The sequence below is a fragment of the Pantherophis guttatus genome, chromosome 2 (assembly GCF_059756535.1).
Source record: "Pantherophis guttatus breed Tessera chromosome 2, ASM5975653v1, whole genome shotgun sequence".
Lineage (NCBI taxonomy): Eukaryota > Metazoa > Chordata > Lepidosauria > Squamata > Colubridae > Pantherophis > Pantherophis guttatus.
Genome location: NC_142064.1, coordinates 99443521 through 99468010, shown reverse-complemented (window position 1 = coordinate 99468010; position 24490 = coordinate 99443521). Strand labels below are relative to the sequence as shown.

Genomic DNA, 24490 nt, shown 5'->3' with positions numbered 1-24490 from the left:
TAGTGATGGAATACTCACAACTTCTGGAGGCAAGCTGTTTCACTGATTAATTTTTCTCACTATCAGGAAATTTCTCCTTAGGTTGGAGCTCTCTTTCTGTTACTTCTTGTCCTGAACTCAGGTGATTTAGAAAATAGGTTGCTCTCCTCTTCTCTGTGACAACGCCTTAAATATTAGAAGACTGCTACCATGTTATCCCTAGTCCTTCTCTTTGTTAGACATAGGCAGTTCCTGCAACCATTCATTAACTGCTTTAGCCTCCAACTCCCTAACATTCTCTTCATTCTTTCTAGAGTCTCAATATATTTTTTATTGATCAAATCTGGACACAGTATTCCAGGTGTGGTCTTACTAAATCAGTGTAAAGCAGAATATGACCTTGATACTCTCCTTCTGTAGATGCAGCCTAGGACTGCATTTGATGGTTTTTTTGGCAGTTGCAGCAAACTGCTGGCTCATATTTAACTGATTGTCCATTAGGACTCCTACATCTCTCTTACAGTTACCGCTGTTGAGCCAGATACCACCTATTCTAGGCCTGGCCATCTTGCCTGATGTTGCCTGATGTGTTACTCCAAGTCTGTGGATAGGTAAAGAAAAGAATAAAAGGGAACTCTGAAATATGATTGCTTCTAATATGTTAATCTTGAACCATATTTGTATATACAGAGAATAATTAGCTCATTAATTATTTTCTCTACATAGTCCTATTCAACTATAATGCCCTGTGAAAACCTGTTTGCAGATTTTACTAGTTGCCTCATATTCATGTCTCTATCAGAATTAAGTCATTCAGGCACAGCTGGGAAGGGCCAGAATACAAGCCAGAAGTCTGAAATGGCACAGTGTTACCTTAGATCACAGAGCACACTCTGATTACACAAGTTGGTTTTGAGCAATATTAAGTCAAACATTTCCAGGATGTTCAATCATTTTCAGTGCTATTATTAAATGAAGAAGGCCTGGAAAAAGTCTGCATCTTAGGGTTAGAAAGGCAATACTGAGATTTTATTTTAAAATCCTATTAGGTTACAAGTAAAACTCTCATATAGTACAGATAAATAAAACTCTCATATAGTTCCTTCCAACTAAGATTCACATCAGAACAAGCCCTAAATCTCCTTGATATCTGGTCTGGATGGGTGTCCATTGCTTGAAGATCACTGAGTTTTCATAAGAGGCTCAATTCTCACAGAGAAATCTCATATGGGGCATTTGGGATGCTACCCTCTGACCCTCTTTCTAAGTACATTTGTGTCTGGTATTCCGCCAGCCCTTCTGCTTAAAACCAATGTCCCTTTAATGTATTTTACTTCAACAATGTCTTATTAAAATGACAGAAGTGAAGTGGTACTCATGGGCTCAAGACCTCTGCTCTACTCTGCTCTTTCCTCCCTTCCCCACTCCTACACCTGTAGACCACTGAAATGAAGCAAGGCTGGAGCAGGAAAGTTTGGAAGGGGGTGGGTTGGACAGAGCTCTCATTCTTCACATTACATACATTATTTTTCTAGACATGAAAAAAAAGGCAATTTTAGGCTGTTGTTGCTGTTCCCCATAGTTTTTTACCATTTTGAAGCAGGCAGTGCAATGAACCAGTGGTGTACACCCTATCCATGGGTGGAAACAGAGCATGTAACTTGGTAAGTCAAATTCAGGTACATAGGAGATATGTACAGTGGTGAGATGACAGCTAAAATACTCAAAAAGTCAATTCCAAAAGAAATGAGACAAAGCCAGAGATCTAGAGAAGCAGGTACAGATAATTATCCAGAGACAGGCATTTGATAGAGTAAATAAAGGTCATGATCTGAAGAAGAACTGCAAATTTACAGGTAGAGTTCTAAACCCATTAGGATTCATTTGTTCCCAGGAAGCAAAGTTGCCCAGATTGCCCAACATGAGGAGATAAGAACTTTATTCCAGGTCAGACTGATCCATTTAGCATAGTATATTTTCTCCAACCTTGCCCAAGACTCTGTGCACTTCAACTCCCAGAATCCTCTAGCCAACCTGGCTATTGTTGAGATTTCTGGGGTTAAAGTTCACCCAGCTAGTGGAGGACACCCAGACTGGATAGAGATAGAAGACTTTGTATTCTTTCAGACAGGAGTCTTTTCCAGTTGTGTCTTGGTATTCCAAAACCATCTGCATAAGCTCTATCACTAAGTTACTGCTTTTCTTATAGCTGAGGTACCAGGAAAATGATACAAAGTTAGAAAAAGCTGTATGTAATAGCAGATATTTCCCCCCCTGGAAAGCTGTATTTCGTGAATCTAAATCAAGGCAACAAAAACTCCTGCATATAATTTAGAACACCCTTGCATAACTGAAGTTACATTCTTACCAAAAAATGATACTAGAAAATGTCATTGCCAGTGGCATGAATCGTAATTATTTCCATTTTAGAAGTCTTACATAACAAGCAGTCTGTTCTACCATGTGCCTTTCAGTTCAAGCGTACGTGATTTATAACAGCTGATTTTTGTTTTTGCAGGTTAAAGGCAGAAGATAAATTTTTATCTGGGTGGAATGAATAGATCCTCACTCAGAAAGACTTGGCAGTGCCAAAGAATACTGTAGGCCAATTGATAAGCAGATTTACAGACTTCCTGCTAACTAAATAAGCAATAATGAGCCGACTTGGCAGTATATGAATCTTGGAGCCCAATGCACTCAACTTCATTTCCGATTAAAATGTGGAAATGGAGCTCAAACTCTTCCATTCTAATGGAAAGAGATGGGGAAAAAAGTTGGGGAAAAACAATAAGCTAATATGCATTACACTTGTTCCCTGTAAATTTTGAAACTGCAATTTTAAACTGGAACATAGGAAAGAAAGGGTGCCTAAGAAGCATAACTGCTTGACTGGAAATTCAGCAGAACAATGTTTAGTTGTAGCTTTAAACCTTGTTCTGCTAAATTCCAGCCAAGCAGTTATGCCTCTTCTTCATCTCCCTTCTTGTAGTATTCCAGTTTTCCCTAAAACATAGGTTCTGTGGCCATTTAGCATGATCGTTTCCACTCAGAGTCTGAAGGTGGACCCAGATTCCCCCAAGTTATTTCCCAGACCATACCTCTATGAGAAACAAGTCTAAATATCAATAACTTAGAAATTGCGACAACTTTGATAAGATGTATATTGAATTTTTGTTTACCTGTTCTGTATGTTTTGTTGTTACTTGTTTTGTTTTGTTTGTATTTTTAAATAAATAAAATTTATAAAAAAAAAGAAATTGCAAATTATTGTTTTAAAAAGATGTGGTGGAATGTAGTATGGATTTCCAGGAAGGAGGAGTTGCATTCCAGAAGACCAAGAGACAGCAAAGTTTAGAGAGTTTGGTTGAGAGAAATAGGATTAAGATAGTTCCTTTCTAAAAACTCCCAGAATTTGCTTTAGTTGGTCAAGATATAGATGAGGAACAATAAAGGAAACTGCTTAGAAGTAATTTTGCATGTCTTTCTTGGTTTTTGGAGCCTGATTTTAAAAAAAATCATCATTGGATTTTTAATAATCCAGTCAAATAAAGATAGAACCATTAGGTCAGGAACATTTAGGATCAATTGGGAAAGGAAAGCAAAAGAACTAGAGAGAAGAATAAAATATTGTAAATGGCTTCAACAGCCTCTGGTTCTGGAAATCCAGACAGCTGGTAGATGAACTATCTGAACAATCACATTCTTTTCATAAGGAGATGGCTATGCTGAAAGATTTTCTGGCCAGTCTCACTTCTTGTTGTTACTAAAACCCCAATTTATAAGTGTCAATATCACCCATGGTATTTCAGGATAGAGTATACATTATATGCCATCAGGATGCAATACAACGTGCTTTGTCCATCTGTGATTAGCAATGGTTGGCTAGATAACCACTGCATTAACTTGATACTACAGAAGTTCCTCAAAGTGTGGGGTAGAGATCTGGGGGGGGAGGGGTCCTTGGGACCCTTTCAGCGAATTTGAAGTCAAATAAATAAATATAGAAATGTAATAGATAATTACTAATAAAATAATCTAGACAATAGATAATTATAATAGAATCGTTAGATTTTTTTTTTAAGAATATGAAGGGCTCCTCATTTTTAAGAGTGTAAAGGAGTCCTGAAACTGAAATGTTTGAGAACTGCTGTGATACTGCATTACCATTTTTAGATGGTAATATTTGAATGGATTCCTATTTTTACTTTGTGATCAAGTACTTTGTACTTTTCTCACCTCATACATGCCAATGGAATGAATGTATTTGACAAAGACACCATTTGATTTCAAAAATGTACAGACCAGGACTAATTACTTACTAATAGATAAACCTGAAAAGAGCTCAGATGAATCACAAACATCAATATCAAAGTCTAACAAGACACACCCAGCTGAATCAGATAACTATAAGAGCATATCAACATGCTTTTCTCACACAGCCTAGGCTGAGAAATATCCCAATCCCTAGGATAGTGATGATTTAGAGCTTGAACCTACAAGCAGCATACTCCCAGGTCAAGCATGCCTTAAAAATTCTCCCACATACCAGCATAGATAACAAAATTTATTTTGATCGTCTGCACCAAGAGGAGGCCCCTACTGCTGTAGTTAACTCACACTCTAGGTTACAGTATTTGGAAAACATTGAGAATGAATGAAAAAAAAATCAGCTAATAATTGTTCCTTAATTTCTGATTTCAGACATTGCAGTTACAATGGCAATGACAATGATCAACAGCTAAGAATCAAATGGAATGGAACAATTTACTAGCTTAGGAAATTCAAATGAAATTAAAAAACATTCCTCCCGGTCATCCTATAATGCTGTGGGCTGTGCATGCACACACGTGCACCAATAAATATTGGACAGATGGAATCTTGGTTTGACAAAGAATTTGGCATCTGTATGTGATGGCTACTTATAGTTTTAGATTAGTTGCCTACCTGTAAGCATTTATTTATATAGTAGTACATCTACTACTTAAGACTTTTGAAAGGGAAACACCTGTATTAATGATGCCTTGAAGATCACCGATGAAATATTTGAATGGCCTTAACTGGTAATTTAAGTTTAGCCAGATGGTAGGTTCAAATTGATTTTCCTAATTAAAAAAAAAATGAAATAACCAGAATCAAATATGGTTACAATTTTGATTTATTTATATTACGAAGAAATTCAACAGAAGTTGGGGGCAGGGAGAAAATAATGGCAAATTATTTCTGAACAATTGCCAAGCAAACTGTAAGGACACACACAAATTGAGCTTGATTTAAAGGATAGTTTATGTAACTGAGAGTTGTAGGTAATAATGTACTCTTATTTTCTTTTGGGGATCTGTGTTGTGGATAGATGGATGGATGGATAGATAGATAAAACGGAGAAAAAGATATCAATTCCCAGCAAAATTAAATCAAATTTAAAAGATGGAGGACTGATATATGCTGGGGTTTAAACCAGGGCTGAAATCCAGCAGATTCTGACAGGTTCTGGAGAACTGGTAGCGGAAATTTTGAGCAGTTTGGAAAACCGGTAGCGGAAATTTTGAGTAGTTCGGAGAACTGGCAAATGCCACCTCTGGCTAGCCCCAGAGTGGGGTGGGAATGGAGATTTTGCAATATTCTTTCCATAGAGTGGGATGGGAATGAAGATTTTGCAGTATCCTTCCCCTGCCATGCCCACCAAGCCGCGCCCACCAAGCTACACCCACAGAACTGGTAGTAAAAAAATTGGATTTCACCACTGGTTTAAACCCCTAATTTCTTTGAGAAAACTGTAAAACGATCTCACTTTCCCATTAAAGAGCTACAAAGGAAAAAAATTTCTTGAGGGAGAATGAAAAACTCCAAATTGATTGTTTTATCTTTTGGATCTGTGTTCTAAACATGTTCCTGAAAGCAGCATGGCTGTGTAGTTCCATTTTCTGAGACTAAAATGCTAACAATTTTATATATTCATGTAGCTCATTATGAAAATAAAAATGGACAGTGGAAATTCCAAGTTAATTGCTGAATATTGATAACTACATGCTCAGTGTAACATCAAATCTTGTGTTTAGTGCATTTGCAGTTGACAACAAAGAAATGAAGTAGTAATACTGTAACCTTGTTTTCTTAAGATCAAGAATAAAGATGGACAATGTGCTGTTGTAAGGACAAGATTAATCCTAGATAGTAAGCAATAATAGGCAAGTTCATGAAGGATAAAGACATTTCAATATGCAAAGATCACAATAGTTTAACAATAGTTAAAGCAATAATCTGTTCAATGTGATATACAACTGTGAAACTGGACACTAAAAGTGAGTATAAGAAACAAGGTAAACATTTTTAAATTATGTATTTGGAAATGGCTACTAATATACTACCAAAATAACTAATAATTATCCCCTGAGGCAATCAGAAATTCATGTACTTAGACATGACAATAAACTAGAAAAAATAATTATGTTTGGCAAAGTTGAGGCTGGGTTTGAATTGATGTAGTTGCTGGAGCTGCAGTCATTGTATTGTAAGTATGTATAGCAGTCAGCTGGTTTTCTTGACAGTGTTTAAATATTCATTATATAGATTTATGGTAATGTCCAGAAAAAAAGTCTATGCAGGAATTGGTATGTTAGAATTATTAATTAAACTTGTTGGGGTCCATTGTTTATGAATCTAACTAAAAATCATCAGTGAATCTTGGGGAGAGAATAGGATGGCAATTGCTGAGGAAGTCTTATTCTCCCTCAGATATCAACATGTTGTGGTGCCATACCACAACATGGTATACTCATATGGTATACTCTGTTTCTAATCTGGAAATATGTGTTTGACCCCAAAGTAAATTACTAATGAACAAGTATGAAGTGACAGTGGTTAGCCATCTTTGTGCCAGCTCTTAATATACACAATCTCAACACTGATGGTTGTTAGGACATTCATCTGAAAAGAGGAGATTAGCTTGAATGGAGAACAAAGCAACTTTCAAGTTATAACTACATTCAGCTTTTCAGTGGAACAATCCTTTTGAGGTGGTTTCAGAAAAGGAGAAAAGAGAGGGAGTAGCAGCAAAGACCTCATAAAATAAAAGTGTTAGAATGGAGATTGAGCTGGTCATTTCAGCAATCAATGGTTCCAGCAGTATTTCCTGCATACAATCAATCTCATATAATTCTATCAGTTTTCTCTCCCCCATGTCCAGATCTTTCCCAGTTGTTATTTTTTCACAACATTAAAAGGGTTTCGTCATATATTTATTAAATGTTTGAGTGTACAAATAAGCAAATAGATGAGCTGAAGTCACCCTCTCTTCTGCCCAAGTTGTGTGTTCTAGTTCGGTCACCACAGAGGGGTTTGTGTGGCCATACGTATTATTTATTCTTTTGATTATTTGAGAGCAGGGTGAGGTTGGCAGCATTTTGTTTTCCATTTCTGCTTTGACAGCACCAGGCATTATTTGATGCCCATTCTTATTATGCCAGTCAGACACTTTGTGTTTACTGGCTACTTGGGGGTGTTGCTGGTTCATAAAGGCAGGACTGGATTTCTTGGTCACTTGCAGTTACCAGTTGAAGATGAAAGTCACTTGTAAAAATCACTCAATCTTTAAACTACACCAGACCCTTCCCTCCCCTTATTACCCTATCAACCATATTAATTTTGAACACAGAATTAATGCTTTTTCAAAAAGCTTGTGTTTAGAAATAGCCTAACAGACCACAAGCATTGAGAACCTCCATGTCTATGACTTGATGTCAGGCAGCTGAACAGGTAGATAAACACCATTCCAAAAACGATAGGTGTCATTTTTTTCCTGCTGGCAGACATCATTGGTAGGAAGGGAATTCACTAATTGCTTTCCTTAAATTATACTGCACAAAATAAGAATATCAGAATATGTTCTCTTAGCAGAATATAGATCGGCAATGTGGACAGTACTATCTATGCCAGCATACCTTTCTGCCATTTCATTGACAGACGGGCAGCAGTTTAACATCAGCATCTGGTTTGATCCTTAGAAGCTCTTTAGACCACCTGCCTATCTGTTTCTCCAGTCTTTAGCCTGCTGTACACATTTAAATGCCTTTACTTTTTAAATTCTATACAGCTATTTATAGCACAACAATCTACAGCCTGTCTACCGTATATTTTTCTAAGCTGGGGCGTGTGGAGAATGCCAGCCACTATTCACTCTTGCTGTCAGCAGGATAGTTAATAACCGAGTATCTTTTGAGCCCATAGTTCCTACTCCTCACTGTACTGGGCTGTGAAGTGACTACAACTTTTCATTCTTTCTCCATAAAAGTAAAATAAAATGGCTTGCAAATGAGAGATGGAAAAAGGAAAGTTGATTATGAAACATGAAAATAAACAGACTGTTATTTCAATAATTCCATGGCTATGATGATGTAATAGTGAACTTACTTCTTAAAGTCTTTCTTGGTAACTGCAGTTATGGTGATATGATAAAATTGGATATTGTGTAATGCACCCTCAAATACCAGGACTTTGGAAGCATTACAAGAAAATCTAAACCTATAAAAGGTGGAGAAGACAAGACTGTTGGCATACGCTCCATCTCCCTGGATCCAGAAAGAAATGAGAGCTAAAACTGAGCACAGGAGCTGGGAGTAAAACGGGTGGTAAGGAATCCCATGTAGTGGAAAAAGATTACCCCCTTTACAGAAGTGCAGCACATGTTCTCACTGGGGGTGGGGAAAGCCTAAGGTAGGATAAGTGTACAAGACAGGCCTGCAATTCCTGTCTATGTGGTGTTAGTATAATTTCTAAGTATCAAAGACAAAAAGAATAGGTGCCAGGCCAACATTTACCAAAGCTGTTTTATAGTACTGTTTCTGAAATCAGGTGATAGATGCCACTTGTTTTGTGCCAGCATCTTTTCTGTGAGAAGGCATTCCTAGTACCAGAACCCAAGGCAAAGTTATTAAGAGAAGTAAAAATAAAGTGCACAAACAAAAAAGTCAGTTTATTCAGATTGTTGCTTGGAAATGAGAAAGAAAAAAGCGGAGGAACTTAGAAATTTAAGAAGGAGAAGGAAGCTTTTCCATCCCAGTGTTTCTACATACTCCAGAAATAAAATGGTCCCCTTTGTATTTTGTGGCCTGGTGCCTTTGGTCTCTACCAGGCAGAGCAGGACTTCAAGGAACCAAGCCTCCAGCACCAAGGGGTTCTCAGCCCCTTCCTCCATCACCATTTCATCACTGGATGTCCTTCCACCAGCCATGGCCTGACAACAGTTAGTTAACAAACCACCCACTTGGAATCTTGCACCAGGGGAGAGGTCAGACAGACTGGAGTAGGAGATGGGAGGATTGCCTGGAAAGGCTCTTCAATGTTGAGCTGTAAATGTCTTTCCAGGAATCCAAGGGGCTTTTGTTCTTGAGGTTGTCAGCCTAGTTGGGTTTCTCAGGTGAGATTTTCTTCACACACTCACACCTGCGCCCAGAGTTGAGGCATGAATTCCCACTGGCCTTGTTGCCAAAACTTGTTTACCTTTGAGGTAGAAGAGCTGTTCTCTCTCCTGTTCAACTCACTCTTGCCTCCTGTTCCTCACCAGAAAAAGGTGGTATATGAACTTGTGTCCCTTTTCCAAGACAAGCCAATCAGCTTATCATTCTTTTTCCCTGCTGCAAGCCCTTTGTGGATAAGAAGTGGTCCCCATGGATTGAGAATCTGCAAGAGCTGCTACCCCCCCCCGCAAGACCCGTCATGCCTCGGTTTGGGAGATGGTTTTAGTACCTGGATTGCAGCACTGAACGATATTCCATGATGTTACCCATAGACACAGGACTTTATAGGTAGGGCCAGAGTACTTTACCTTCAGCAATTGGGGAGATATCAGTATCCCCGTTAGCCACTTTTTGAGCGTACACAAAGATGACAGCTCTTTAGGTGGGTTCAAAACCTAATTCCCTCAGCAACTGGGGAAATATCCCCAATGGCCACTTTTTGAACTTGCACAGTAATAACCATTCTCTTGGGACCAGGATGGGCTGGGCAGCCTGGTGGTCACTCTTTTAGTGCCCTGTGTCCTCTGCCTTTTGTATGGGAAGTTGTCCATTCTTGTCAGGCCCAGACCAAGAAGTATACAGAACAATCCAACCGAAGTCCAATTCTTTTGTTCACACCTAATAGGCAGAATCTTGCCAGGCTAAACTAACTCTTACTCTGACAGATGTACCCCAGAATATTCTAGGGAGTGGATATCCTAACTCTCTTCCTTTATCTCTGATCCAGCTCCAGGCTACGGTGCCTCATCTTGCCCATCCTTGGAATTCCCCTCCCTCCTGGAAAACTGCTGCTTCATTGTAGTCCATGACACCACCTCACCCTTCACAGGCACCATTCATCACAGTTCATGAGCAATTCAAAAGCCCAATCACATGTGACACAAACCACATAGCAACTTGCTTCTCTGCAGTGCCTCTTGGGTAATGTCATTTTTACTTCCCCTTTGGGCCAGCACAGCTTATCTCCTGCCCCACTTTAGTAAGTCTAAGTCTAACTCCTGCCTACTCTTATTCCTGGAAAGAGGGGGGGAGGGCTGGGGCACAAAAGTGAAAACAGACTTTGGGGGAAGTGCAATAGGGGCAAATTGGTCTCTCTGACGTTATTCAAAGCCACTTCCACTCAGGCTTCCAAGTGAGGACTATGGCAAACTAAGATATCTTCAAGAGAGCAGAGATAGCATTGCGGTGTAGACCAGTGACCTCGGCAACAAGCCTGGCCCAGGACTGTTCTTTGGGAGAGGTGGCACAATCACTTACTTAAAGCTCAAGAGGAGACCATGGGATTTGATGGTGCTTCCAGCTAACTTATAAGTATAGTGGTTGGGAGACAAAGAACAGAAATTTAGGTCTTAGGCACATTAGAACCTTTAAGAACTCTGGGCTCAATTAAAACCTCATTTTCTTAAACACATTTGGATATAATTTAAGGTTAGAGATATTTGGACCAGCAGAAGGGGGAAAAATCACTTCATGAGTCCCCTTCATTTCAAATTCATCAACTTGTGAAGGCCTCTACCTTTCCTCCTGGGGAAAATGCCACTTCTTCAACACAGGTGCTATCTGTGTTAATGGATAAGAACTCATTTCCCACTTCACATCCTTTAGGCTGCTGGGCTTGTCCAAAGGCATGATTTCTTGATTCTTTAAATTACAACCCGAAGTTTTGTCATCTGAATACAGACTAAAGGGGGCTAATACCCCTGGAAACAGGCGATAGATCACAAGCTGGGCTCTTATCAGTATTCTTAATATCCCTCGGCTTTGACAAAGCAAAGCAAGTGGTAATTGATAGAATGAAGGACATGGAGTTCCAAGAACTAAATAGGTTGCCTCTCCACAGTAGGGACAGAATCAAGCAGGGTGTGTGGGAATCAGCAGGATATCTAAATGATCTGATCTTCCCAAAACAAAGAATAGTTGTCTTCAGAGCCAGATTTAATATTCTCCCCTCAGCACTTCTCCAGGGTAGGTACAAGAGAACACCAATAGCAGAACGGGTATGCATATGTGGAAAGGGAGAAGTCGAAGATATCTCACATGTTTTATTGTACTGTGAGTTATACAGAATATGTAGGTCAATATACATTCTCCCCTTATTAGAGAGATTGCCAGGGAGGACAGATGACTTTTATGTAGGTGTTCTCCTCCAAGACTCTAATCCAGCTACCACGCGTGCAGTGGCAAAATTCTGTGTCGCTGCAATGTCCACAAGAAAAAAATTGGTTACCAAATTATAATATCAACTGGTGCCAATTTTTTGAGATCTATAACAATACATTTACCCACATACTTACATGCATGTAAATTAGGTTTGAGATCATGTATTTTATCACAGAGATGTTATTATTCACGAATAATGTTAGAATTATTTTTAATTTATTGTTTATCTATTGCTGGTCGATGACCATAATAAAGTTTTATTCTATTCTATTCTAAAGGGGGCTAATCCCTGCTTGGGAAAATAAGATGATATGCAATTTTCACTTTCAGATTGTCAAACAAGGGCTGGCCACATTGATTGAGGCAGACAAATCAAGGTCAGGGACATCTGGCAATTGGATTGGAAAGAAAATTGCACTAATTGGCAGATACAACTGTCCTCGATTTGCCTTTGTGACACTTTTAGAGGAAAAGGGGCAAGGATACTTTGCTCTCCCAAATCATGTAGACCCCAGCCTCTTTTTCTCTGGTTTGTCATCACTGAGGAAGAGATTGAAGGAGCCAAAGATCAAAACTAGCCATGGGCCCTCTTTCAAGAGTGGGCATGTAGGTAATCTAACCCTAAGCTATTCTTTCTTTTTCAGAGAAAGAAAAGGAAAGAAGGTGAATTTCCCTGAGAAGGTGGTTCCAGCAGACTTTGGCCCCCACTCAGTCCTTTCAAATGGCTAGGATGGGAAGTTTCTTGTTTCCCTTTTGCCAACCCCCACTTTTTCTTTTGTGCTGTCATTTTAAGTTAGGTACTTACTTTATTGAACTTTAAGCATGCACTCCATGTCCAGGTGCCTTCGTCTAGCCCCCTTTGGCCTAAATGGGCCCCTATCCCACTGATTAAGGAGAAAAGAGAAAGCCTTCCTGTCCAGGGATAGAGTACCCATTTCAATTAGTTATATATTAGATGATTCTCGTAGCCTTTTTTTCTTCAGGATGGTGATGCAACTGTTTTCCCGGGGTCTTAAGAATCCGTCTTGGGAGCAATTATCTTGTTGAATCTTCCAGGTTGTGGGTCCTGGTGGTACCCTGGACTTTTATTGAACATTAAAAATGATAACTGTTTGTTTCAAGGTATAAATCCAATGTTCTCTGCATACCAAAATGATGGTGCAAAGTCCAGCCCCTTAAGAAAAGTGCATTCAGAAACCTTAAGTTAAGAGAATGTTGCTTCCAAAATAATCACCCACTGTTCTCCAAATCAGCTGCGTTCAAGGTTGGGGCACTTGGCAATATTTCTGGAAAGACTCTTCTTCTATTTGGAAGATAATCCTTTCTCCTTGAGGGGCTCATAAAAAGATGGATGCATAGTAACTTTCCCAATCACCATTTCTTCACTGGGTGTCCTTGTATCAGCTGTGGCCTGACAATTGGTGTCTACTTAACCATCCATCCATCTGGAATCTTGCACTGGGGACAGGGGAGAAGTCAGGCATTGAGACTGGAGTAGGAGGAGATGTTGATCCCTTCCCTCAGACACCCTTTCTATACCTGGGGGATGGGCTGTCTAAACAATTTGGGGGAAATGGGAGAAGGTAGAAGTGGACCTTGGGGGAGAAGATTTTTAACCCAGGGGAGGGAGAAGCAACAGGAAGAGGTTTAGAGCAACTGCCCCTTAATTGTGCCAGGAAGAATTACACAAGTTAAGCAGGACTGCTTGGAAAGGCTCTGCAAATGTTACCTTGCCCTCCAAAACCATAAAAGTCTTCCCAGGATTGCAAAGGGTTTGCTAGGTTTGTCAGGCTCCCTAGTGAGAATTTCTCCCCCACCCCCCACCCAAAATTATTTGAGGTACAACTTCCATTTTTCCAACTCTTCCTTACCTTGAAATGGCAGGACTGTCCCCATCACGAGAGCTTGATGTGCAACTCACTCCTGTGTTCTTGGGTCCTGACAGGAGGGAAAAGGTGAGATGTGGAAGAACATCCAGCTAGTTTATCTTCCCTCTTCCAAGACTAGCCAGTCTGTCTTTTTTCCCCTGAAGCGGTTTTGGGGCAGTAGAGGCTCTTGCAGACTCTTGTGGCATGTCATGGCTCCTTGCTTGAGGTTTAGAAAGCTTTGGTATCTGTCAGGTAGCACAGGAAGGTCTTCTCCCTGGTGCCTACAAAACAAGAACCTGGACACCTTTCGAAGATGTTCTGTGAGGAGAGGGGGACAGAGAAAAAGACCTGAGTGAAGGAGAGGGAATTGGGGCCCTTTCTCCCCTCCTTTCTGGTTCTTGGCAGCTGAGAGGGCCACACTTACCCTTAATAGTCTTCTTAACGAATGAAGGTGAATATACATGTCCCATGATAATATTGCAGGATCCAATCTGGATCAGTCACCAGGATCAGAGGTTTAGTCTTCCAAGCTTTCAGACTTGTGCTGGAGCCCATCCTCAGGAACATCCCTCTAGCAGTGTGTATGCCTTGGGCTATTCTATGTGTGGTATTTATATGGTGTCTGGTTGTGTGTGGCTTTTTAGTCATTGATTGGGGTGTTGATGGATGACTATTAAGAAGTTGGCTGTTGTTTTCTTGTGCTACCAAGCCCCCACCTCCTAAGTACTTGATAAGCTGATGGTAAATCAGCAGTCCTATGGGCCCATTTTCCAGGTTTCAATCACTTCTCTGGCTTTTTGTACCTGCCTGTCCAACAATCTTAGTAGCTCCTACACCTCAGTGTATATCCTTGTTGATTGCAAGGTCAAGCAACCCAATGAGTTTGGGTCTCCTCATCTGACTACTTGTGTGTGTTCTTGCAATCTGATGGTTAGCTTCCTCCCCATCTGTCCGACATAATCATAGTCATAGTCACAGCCTTCTTAATGCCATAGCAGAGACCAGTTAGACTACAGGGAAAGTGGTGGTAGAATGAGAGGCCACAGGAGAAACCAGAAGGGGTTTCTATATGCTACCAAGCCAGGCCAGTAGGAGAGGGCACTGGCTGATTTTGTAAACAGGCATACAACCTCGTTCCCTAAGTAACTGGTTTTTCACCATGGTCACGTTCACATCTACCCAAAGATGGTGGTTGTCTCATGGGTAGAGTGGATGAGCAGTCCAGGAGTCTATTCTCTTGGTTGCCTATGACCTCTGCCTTTCATATGGGAAATTGTCTGTTCATTTAACAATGTAAAGGCACAATCACATGTAGCACAAAAAACCAGGGAAACTTTCATTTTTTTCCCTAACAGAATGAGGGTTTAAAATCCAAAACTGACAACTGAATATGGGTGTGTGCAAGAGGGGAGCAATTTCTTCAGTGTCATTCAAATTGACCTCCCCATATGCAGCCAGCCTGGAGGTCCTATTGGTCCTATAGAAAGCCCGAGAGCCATCAGTCATACATCACAGGTCCAGAGCAATGGCAGGAGTGGGGCTGTCATGACAAAAGCTGCCATCCTCTCTTCATAACTCAAAACCAGCTACATCTGGCCCTTTGCCTGCTCTGGCCTGTCTGCCTCTTTTCAAAAGAAGCATAACAAAAATAAAAATAAAAGACAGCTTTCCCAATTTGATAAGAGACATTTACAATATATGTTTGAAACTAATAAATCCTGCTTGAGAGCTCATTTGAGGAATGAACTCAGGATGAGCTTCTACATTGCAACTGAGGCTAGAAATCTACATTTATTGTATGCAGCTCAGTTTTCAACTCTACCTTAAATCTTGATTTACCTGTAATTTTAAGCTTCATTATTAGCTTCTTTAATAAGGGTCATATTTAGCAGGGCATCTGTGCCTCTTTTAGAAGTGTGGGAAATCAGGTCTGTAAGTTGAGTCATGGCAACTGGGTTTATTTTCTGGTTGGTTTGAGATGTTCCACTGTCCATTCATCCAAGCAGCTTCCTCAGCCTGAACAAGTTGGTTAGGGGAGTCTGATTAAGCAGAGTCGTTGGAATGTACCAATTCCTAAAAAAAAAATAAATAGGGGAATTCCTGCATCCATCTCAGGGTTTCATCAACAACTGTGTTTTGATGAAAACATCTCAAACGAACAAGAAAATAACTCCAGTTGCCATGAGTCAACTTCCAGACAATTCTATCTGGATGACTGAGAATCTTCCCTGATTGCCATGTCCTTTGGGGAAGAAACGCTGAGGTTGGTGTGAGAATACCCCTAAAAATGTTAGGAGTTAGTACATTCCAACGACTCTCTCCCTATGCAGATTCCACTCTGCAAAGGAATAATGTTTTCTCCCTCAAATTCAGGGACTAAACTCTTTGTATCCCCATACCACTCTGGTGCCTGAGTTTGATAGGCAACAGACAGTCTGGGGTTAAGGATTAACCATTCCTAACTCTGTCTTTCACCTGATTTTTATTTAAGTTGGAACAGGTTACTATATCTGTACTTCAGCATATCAAGGAGAAACAACAGCAACAACAAATTTTTTGTAAAGTTTGTAAAACTTTGCAAAGTTTTTTTGTAAAGCTTAAATTTATAACCTTAAATTTTATACCTTTAGCTGAGTTGTGTAGGGGAGACAAATTTCTAGCAAGGAGAAACCTATTGAAGGAGAAATTCAATCAGTTCAAGCTGGACTAGAAGACCTCCAAAGTCCCTTCCAGTTCTATTCTGATTCTAATTCAGTCTCTCACTGTCCTGAAGGGCAGGACCAACCCCAGGAAATGTGTCCACTCAGCTGCCTTTGCCTCCCAATTCCCTGCACAGACCTTTCCCTTTTGCACCCAGATGCCATGGCCAAAACAGAAGTCTCTTGCTGCCTTTGCTGTCTCTTTTGGACCCAGCTTCTCCAGCAAATGTTTCCTACACAAAACTCCCTGACCCTTTGGAAAGCTGTGCAGCCTTCAAAAAGCTTACCGAGTCTAAGGGCTGGGATAGGTCCTTGTGGACAAGAAATGGTCTTGGGAGTGTGTTCTGGATACCAATGCAGGCTTTCATGACCCATTTAGGGTGCCATACCATATCTGAGGTTTAGGAGAAGTTCTTGCTTAAGATTTAAGAGAAGTCCTGCAGGTAGAACAGGATGGTCTTCCACCCTGAGGCCCACAAACCAGGAAAATGGATACCTTTTGAAGATAATCTGCAAGAAGTGAGCAATGAAAAAGACCTGAGCCAGGGAGAATGAGTCAGGGACTTGATTTTCTCCTTTCCTCTCGTTTTTTGGTAATCAAGAGGACCACATTTACTCTGAACAGACTTTGTAGTACCATACCAAAGGCTGTATAGCCCTACAGGGAAAGAGACTTGTGGCCCAAGGAGAGGTCACCAAGCAGGAATGATCCAGAGGAGCATCTGCCGACTTGATTGCTTCTCTGCTGGACCACTTGGGCAATTTGACCTTCTTTTCCTCTTCAAGCCAATACAGCCTGTTATTTCCTGGCTACTTTTTAGCAGATCAAAGTCCTGTCTATTCGGAAGCGAATTCATTTCTTTTTCCCAGCTCAGAGTCTGAAAAAGGCATGAGAATTTGGGGAGACATACAAGAGAATTGAGGGAACTTCTCCAATATCATTCAAAGTCACCTCTCTTCTATGCCCCACCTACCCACTTTTCAAAAAGATGCCTGTAATTAAATCATAGTAAGTTGGCCTGCTAGCAATTCAACTACCAACCATTTCCCATAGTGCCAGAGCATTCTTCAGAGTTACCACAGAGGCTTTAAAAGAGATCCTGGACTCAATGAGGGGGTCATTCATGTGCTGGTAATCTTAGGAGCCCATGTTGCCATCTTAACTGTTCAGAGTGTCCTTTTTCATTAAATGGTTCTCATCTGACCAGAAGACCTTAGCTGTAAGGAAAATAGGGATGTGACTTGAAGAGTTCTGATTCACCAAATCCATTTCAGTGGTACTAGTAGATCTTGATAAAAAGATAGCAGTGTTTTTCTTTTCCTCACTTCTGCAAATGTTCCTAAAGCACAATTCATCTGTCTCAATTATAATGGCTCATCCCAAATAACCTGGGGAATCACTTCATATATCAGATTGTATGTCATAGAGTGAATAATTAAGGAGGCTTTGCATGTCAAGAAAGAATTTATCCACAATTCTCTCTGGCAGAATTTTACAAGTCATTGGAAAACAATTTATTATAAATAAGTAAAAGTCAGCACACAGTATTACACATCTAAGGTTCCTTGTCCCAGCATGCATGGTTACAACATAAGGTATATGGGAGTCAGTTTGTCCTAATTCAGCCTGAAAAACAATTTCTTCATAACTTCCTTGCTACCAAAAATATTCTAGCAAATTACAAAGTTTGCTCATTATTTTTGATTTTCAATATTCTTAATGTGTCTCCCATTCCTTCAAATTCTAAACATAGATTTAATAGGTCAATTTATTATTTGGTTGACACTGTACTGGATACTTTCTAGTGGTATGCACTAAACCAACCAAATAAATAAGCTTTGTTCTGAGTTTGGAATCAAATGAACTCACTTGAAATGTTTGATCATTTTAAGTGGCCTATATGCTAATGGCATGCAAAATATTTTGAGTATAGGGAATAATGGGGACTTTAAAAACCCTTGCTTCCTTGTACTCCTGTAGGAATAATTGCTGGGATCCTGTCAAAAACAGGCCATGATCTGCTGTGTCCTCAGTGTGCTAAACAATTATTAAAGCCAGTCAGATTTAGGTTTCAGGAACTAAGATTCTGACTTAATGTTAGAAATAACTTCTAACAGTAAAACCAGATTGACAATAGAAACAATTATCCAGTAAGATGATGCACTTCCCCTTCTCAGATCTGTTCAGAGTGATTTTATGATAATTAATTTTATGGTAATTATTTTATGGTTGGGAATTATTCCAGAGTCATTGAGCATCAGGGGGCATACAAGTTGTTTATTATTATTATCCCATACTGACAGTAAAGAATATAGGAAGATGTGGAGCTCAACTGCAAGAGAAGTATTTCAAAACTAATTAAACATTAAAATTCATTATTAACCTCCTTAGTATATGGATGGAGGCAAGAAACACTTGCCAGAGTTTTCTTTCAATGTATTCCAGTACAACTTTTCTGAATGTTTTGGGAACTCAAGTTTTTTCCTGCTGGGAGATCCAATAAAATTCTCAAAAGCTTACTGAGACAAAATGACAACACATTTTGAGAACATCATCACATTTATCATTTATGGGCTTTGATTCCATAGTTCTGATAAATTCAGCAACTAGTTGTGCCGGATACACTATCGTTACAATGTGGGGGGAGGGGTATTTTCGGTTTTTAGTATCAAAATATTGAGATGCTTGCTTGATCTACATGGTCAAATGAGATTTATTGAATCTAGTAACAAGATGCTCATCCTGGAATTCTAAATTCGTCCTTTCGAGAAGACAATGTTTCCCACTGGTGATACTGAATCTATGATTAGGAAAAAATGGACCTAAAAAAGCCAGTTATAACTATTTCTCAATATTCAATTTCCTCTGAAACATAGGATATCTAGATATTCGTATCATTCAAAGTGTTTTTTCTAAATTTATTTCAATCCTGTTTTAGACCTAATTTTGACACTGAACCTGCTTTGCTTGCCCATGGAATTATCTTTGCCCGGACAAATGTTAAGAGAACAGTAATGCTATTGATTCTCTTGGACCTCTCAGCAGTTTTCAGTATCAGTATCATTTTCAGAATCATAGAAACCTAAAGAATCTAAATTACAAATGGATAGAACATTTTTGAAATTTTCTCTTATTCTTGGATAGCTATCTTCAGAAGACAGTGCCAGGGAAAATTCCCGCTCAACCCATATTTGCACTATGTGGTTCCTGGGGATTTTATCTTTTCTTTTTAAATATCTGTATGAAGCAACCAAAGTGAGATCAAATAAGAAATACACTGATGACATGCAATTCTTTTTGTTAATCAGTGTTGAGCCACAATAATGAACTTTACAAGGGTCAATAAACGTAAGATCAACCCATACAGAATGAAAAGTCTATTGATTTACTTGTTCAGTTGCCATATCAACTGCATTCAACTTGCTTCAGAAAAGAGTCTGCTCTAAATGTTTACTTTTGTAAAATGTGCTTTAGATTCAAGTTCCTCTATGACACTTTATTGCTTCTCGACTGACCAGATAGATGTGGTTATGTTTGAGTATACCATAAATTACTAGAGCTGTGACACTGCATACACACAAATCATCCCACCCTACTTCCTCATCAGGTACAAGATTTGCACTATTGATATGTAGTATCCCTAGGAAATTGGAGGGAGTAGTTTAATTAATATTGTTTTTATAATTGCCAAGATGGATATTGAAAGATCTTTATGTATGCTTTCCTTTTTTAATTTTCTATTTGTTTTCTATGTCTTTATTATTTTTCTTTTGTTCTTTTTTACACTTTATTATATACTTTTCCTGGAATGTATTATTTACATAAAATCTCCTAATAAAGATTATTTTTGAAAAAAAGAGTGTGGCCCTAATTATGTAATCTATTAAATACTTCATATTTTTATATTATATATTTATATTATGTTATATTATATTATTATTATATTAAAGCAGTTTGGAAAACAAAGCAAAAATCCAGATGGCCACAAATTCTTCCTGTATTGGGGAAATGGAGGGCTAATTCCTAATTAGTGTCGGCTGGCGACCCCCAGGGGGAGAGCCTTCTCTGTGGTGGCGCCCACCCTCTGGAACAACCTCCCCCCAGAGTTACGTACAATAATAGACCTCCGGATTTTTTGTCGGGCCCTGAAAACCCATTTATTTCAACTAGCTGGGCTGGCTTGAGTCAAATTTTAAACTGATTTTAAATTGGAATTGTTTTAATTACAGCCAAAAGATTTAATTATTTTAATCAGTTTTTAGATTTTGTATGTTTTGTATGTATGTCTTGTTTTTATTTTGGCTGTTCACCGCCCTGAGTCCTATATTGGAGAAGGGCGGTATAGAAATTTAAACAAACAAATAAATAAATAATTGGACACTAAAAATGGCCAAATAAACCACTATCCTAGCAACTCAAAGATAAATTGGATTCTAAAAGTGGAAGCATCTAGTTGTCAAGATTGCTATACAGTAATCTAATTTCTTATTGCTTTCAACAAATCCAAAGTCTTCATAAGAACCTTCATAAATGTTTACCAAGAGTTTGATACTTCGGATGACAAAAAATTGAAGGAACTCATCTGTATAATGCTTCAGAGTTGCTTAAGCATGCTTGCAAAAGTAAATAAAACACCTGTCTATGACTCATTAAAACATCCATGGCAAATTCCTTCATGGAATCTAACAGCTTCTTCTGAGCTTTGATCCTTAGCCACTCCTCATACTGAGCTACAGTGATTACAGACCATGGAGCTTTTAGCTGTAGTACTCCAGCTTTAGAACACCTCCACCTACTCCAGGGTCTATCCAGCACCAAACACGTTTTTATTTTCTCCATCTACTTAATATTTTAGCATTATTTTTATGCAACTTTGAGAGTAATTTTATTTCTATTCATTATGTTCATTTAGTTAAGAAGTTCTTAACAAAATAGACATAACTTAAAACTTAAAAACATGTTAAATGTTTTTTGACTGTCTTGAGAAAACGTATTTTAAATAATAACATATAAAAAAATCAAATAAAACAAATGAAGTATACTTGGTTTGAACTTTTAAAGCCTTAGATCAAACTCATGTCGTCATGGCAATGTCACATGATGTATCGGGATTCCCCCCCCCCCTTTCGCTAAACAAGACATGGCCATGATGCATCTGGCCTGCAGGCTGGGAGTTTGACAGCCCTGTTTTAGATGGCTTAGTGTTCACTGATTTTGTTCTTGGGAAGTAACTGTTTGAAAATTTGCTATCTGCTGCTATCCAATTTCACCAGCAGCTTTTTACCAGCAGCTTCCAGAAGCTGAATATTGTTTCCTATGCTTATCTATTGAAGACCCAGGGTTTGGTTATTGCAATGCCACTCGGCCAACAAAGTTTGTTAAACATCACTACAGACTTTTTGGCAAGCAAGCCAAGTCATTACCTGAACCAAATAAAGTATGTTTAAAAGCCAGTCTCATATTATGCAAGTCTTGTTTTAAAATTAACTCGTTGGCCTCTATAAAGATTCCAATTTAGGACAGACCTTGAGAAGAAAAACACCAAACAATGTAAATTTATTCTTTGGTCATGTCCAGTGACTTGGAGATAATTTGTACTTGTTTAATCTGGTCACTCTTTAAATAGATGCCAGTTTTCAAAAGTTGATGCTTGTTTATGATGAAGCAATTTCAAAAGCTTTTTGTAGAGATTTAGAGTTAGGCCCAAAAATGACAGGACATACACCTAGTGTATTGAGAATTCAGAAAAGCAAAACTAAAAGAGAAAGACTATCTTAAGGTTTTGACATTAAGATTCAACTTTTTATTAATCCTCTCCACATCTCAACAATACTTTAAGTTTTATATCCATCTAAATTGACTAGTGGTGATGAAATTTTTTTGAGCATGTCCGAGTGAATGAACTTTAATTTTGGAAAAGCCAATGCAGTAAGCAGCAGCAGGAGAAAACACATCCATTAAATACAGTATGAACAGTATTTCATATACAAAGTAAAATACCTTTGACAGAATTGGAATCATCTACTATTTTTTCTTTTGAACAGACAATTGTAAGCATGTAGGTGTATTATATACCTGTACCCACATTCGTAAATTTAGCTACCTGGTTGCTATGAAAAAGACTTGATAGACATAATCAAACATTCTCTCTTAAAAAAATTCTGTATTTCATACATCTTGCTGAATTTATCATAATATTGATATTCCTGCATCTTGAAATAACGTGTGTGTGTATGTGTGTGTGTGTGTGTGTGTGTGTGTGTGTGTGTGTTTACTTATTCATTTATTTATTTATTTATTAAATTTAGTGGCTGCCTGTCTTACCATAAGGTAACTCTGGGTGGAGTTTCTAACAGAGATCTACACGTAGGCAGAAGAAATTCCTTTTTCTCTGACTAATAAACTGGAGATAAAGTACAAAGCAGATTGGTACAGGTGGCATTTTTTGAAATTGTGATTTGTGTAAGTTCACAAATGCTCAGAATAGCTATTGTGTTTGAAGGGTATGAAGGGCATGGGCAACTGGGAGAAAAAAGAAGGCTGATCAGCATTATTGGCATGTGAAAGCCTCATCTCCTGCCCTTAAAAGAAACAGCATTCAATGGAAAATATGCAGTTTTGAGTCTTCTTACTCCTTGCCATTAAAAGGAAAAAAAAATGGATAAAAGGAAAAAGAAATGGTTAGCAACTACCAAATAATGATAACCGTTAATGGAAAAATATGCTATTCCACAGAATTGCATTTTTTTTCCTGCCAGGCTTCTTAAGCAATTAAATGTACCCAATGGGTAGAAAGGCAATAGTTAAATGATACGTATTCATATAGGATAAATATAGCAGAAAGTTCAATATAAATCACACATTTGTGTAGCACAAATATAGCAGAAAGTTCAATATTTGTATATATTACTTTCAGTACTTTTTACAGTAACCTGCTAAGACAAATTGTATTATCATTCCCTTTATGCAGGATGAAATTGAGAAAGCCTACAGTCACCTAATCAATATATAGCCTTCTATCACAATAACTATCTCAGCTATTACGTTATACTAGTTACCATATTTTTCGGAGTATAAAATGCACGGTTCCCTCCCAAAAAGAGAGTGAAAATCTGGGTGTGTCTTATACTCCGAATGTAGCCCCACCCAGCTTCTCAAAGAAGGTTTCAGCTAGGCTGAAAAAAGCATCAGAAAAGAAGCTTCAGAAAAGAAGCCCCCAAACAGCTTCAGAGGCTTTTTTTCTGAAGCTCTGTTTCGGATGCTTTCAGAGGCAGAAAAAAAAAAGCCAAAAAAAAAAAAAAAAAAAAGCAAGGCACAGAGCTCACAACCAAGGAACTTGTTGCTAAAATTCACCTCTGGGAACAGCTGATTGGGAGTATTCTGGGAGGCCGATCCACCTGCCAATCAGCATTTTCTTATTTTCCTCCCCCAAAACTAAGGTGTGTCTTATACTCCGTGCATCTTATACTCCAAAAAATACAGTATCTTCTGTCATTTCATCCTTTTATACTTTAAAGATCAATACTGTATCTTAAAAAATGCTTATTAAGGACCTCCCATGAAAACAAACACCAACCTTAATTGAAATCAGAAGAAATATAGTACCTTTATCAATCTAGTGCCTTCACCCTGGTAGACACTTTTCCTCCCCAGAGGTTATGAAGCATAACTAAGAGTAAGACTCAATAAAGGCAAATTAAGAAAGTATTATAATCTCCAAGCATAGTCACAAATCTAAGTGAATTTAATGGCCTGTGGCAGGGAGGAAGTGATGGCCTTTTCAGCTTATACTTCAGTTCACAACAGTTGTTTTTGGTAAACATACTCAGCATCATTACAAGCTCCCCCAGGATCAGAGAAATGCTAAAAGCAAATCAGCTGGGAGGCCTCCTATGCTGTCACATTCTGATCACATATTAAAGAAAGCCACTGAAAAGGGTGGCTTTAGTAGACCTCAATTTCAGACCAAGCAAACTGAATTCTTGACAGTTATGAAGAACATCTTTCATTGCAAAATATCACATACCATTTTATTCTTTTAAAAATCTCGAAGTAGATTAGAATAAAGTAACAAAAAATACAATGTCACATGCAGCAATATACATACCTTTAGTAGAATACTCTTTCCTATATCAAAAACAACCTTGGGAGTTTGAGTTTCAGTGGAAGAATGGAATGGAGCAGAAAGATATTGCTTAAAAGGGATTCAGGATAGGTGGATATGTTTCAGGCTACCTTTCAACTCAGAAGTGCTCTTTTAACTGCTTTTTG

At 38.6% G+C, this 24490-nt stretch overlaps 1 long non-coding RNA gene across 1 annotated transcript; it reads right to left on the bottom strand.

The window, feature by feature from the left end:
• Window positions 1-11518: 11518 nt before the first annotated feature.
• LOC117661740 (uncharacterized) lies at window positions 11519-24490 on the bottom strand. The gene is made up of 6 exons (XR_004590106.3): window positions 24327-24490; window positions 17297-17436; window positions 13944-16190; window positions 13523-13837; window positions 12457-13109; window positions 11519-11687 (listed from the first exon to the last, which is right to left on the bottom strand). It is a non-coding gene; the product is annotated as an uncharacterized LOC117661740 (long non-coding RNA).